The sequence below is a fragment of the Corvus brachyrhynchos genome, unplaced genomic scaffold, assembly GCF_000691975.1.
Source record: "Corvus brachyrhynchos isolate BGI_N302 unplaced genomic scaffold, ASM69197v1 scaffold21, whole genome shotgun sequence".
NCBI lineage: Eukaryota > Metazoa > Chordata > Aves > Passeriformes > Corvidae > Corvus > Corvus brachyrhynchos.
This window is the reverse complement of record NW_008236924.1, coordinates 1,347,821-1,349,134: the sequence shown is the minus strand read 5'-3', so window position 1 is coordinate 1,349,134 and position 1,314 is coordinate 1,347,821. Positions and strand designations below refer to the sequence as shown.

At 43.5% G+C, this 1,314-nt stretch overlaps 1 protein-coding gene across 1 annotated transcript in view; it reads left to right on the top strand.

Moving 5' to 3' along the window:
• Positions 1 to 999, top strand: part of ATOX1 (antioxidant 1 copper chaperone) — a 3,495-nt gene extending 2,496 nt beyond the window's left edge. The window contains exon 3 of the mRNA XM_017728122.1: positions 782 to 999. The gene's annotated coding sequence lies outside the window, so the exon portion shown is untranslated. The remainder of the gene's footprint in view (positions 1 to 781) is intronic.
• Positions 1,000 to 1,314: the final 315 nt, after the last annotated feature.

Here is a 1,314-nt window from a genome sequence, read left to right as displayed (position 1 = left end):
AGCAGGAATTAAACTGAAAAAAGAAAGAGCTGAGCTGATAGTGATGCGTGTGCAATAGATCTGCATTGTTTAATAGACTGACAACAGATTTAAAATCTGCAGTTTGTATCATTTGAGCAGGCTCTCAGTGCTTCTTAGAAATTGTTTAAAATCATAGCTGTAATCAAATAACACCCCCACTTCAACAGAGAGAGGCGTGCTCTGAATTGATTATTGCCTCAAATAGTTTTCAGTATTGACTGCAAGGGCTGTTACAACTTGCAGGGAGTTGTGGACTATGTGTCAAGTGCCCGCAGAATTTAACTATTACAGCACAGTCAGTCTCAAATAACAGGGATGTGTCTCTTTTCCTGGCCCCATTTTCCCATTTCTTTCCTTATATGACATCAGGGCAGCTGGTGAGTCAGTTCAGCTGGCCAGCGTGGCAGAACATTTCTCTGGATGCCTTTGTTTTCCTGTTGGATTTTTACTGAAGCTCTTTGACTTATCCAAGAATCGTAAGATCCAAAACAAAGGAGAGCAGGGGACTGGACTGCCCTTGCAAGATCCCTTTAGCAGTCAGGCTGAAAATCTACTAAATGTAAGTTTTGCACACCACATAGGGAATATTTTTTAGGGGCCCATCTGTAAAAGGAAGGAGGGAAGTTGCAAGTCCTTGGCTCTGGTGGATAGATTTCCTTTGTCTTGTGACCGACAGAGGGCATCTCTGTATAACATTATCTCTGGGCCTTCGTATTCTTTTCCTTTTATTTATTTATTTATTCATTTATTTATTTTGCAGGAACTCAAACATGACTTCAGCAAAAAGATGGCTTAACTGTTTGCATGTTTCCCGACTTGCTGTGTCATTTGACCTTTACCAGATGTCGGAAAGTAGAGGGCTGGTGGGAGGAGACTGCTGTGCCTTGGGCTTTAGAAGTGGAGAGATCTAGAGGAGGAGGTTATGTCGTGTTTCTAGTCCCACAGTAAATCGAGGCGCTGCTTTTAACTTTCAGTGCATGTCTGTGTGTCCTGTGTCTTTGTACTGCTTTGAGTGGTTTTCTGTGAAAGAGATGGCTTTTAGGGATGGGGAACTCCCCTTCCCATGCAAGACAGGTCTCCCAGGAAATTGCAGCTATCCTTAGAAGTTGACTGCAACCTCTGCCTGAGGGACACATCTCAGGAGAACTGTGCTTGAATGTCACTTAGATTCAGGGAATCTGTGTCTTGGAAGTTGTTTTTCCATCACAGAACATACAAGCTTTCCATCTGGGATGCAAGTTCTGGGAAGGGACTTTTGCAGCCCCCATAGGTCAAGGAAAACCCGGTGTCCTT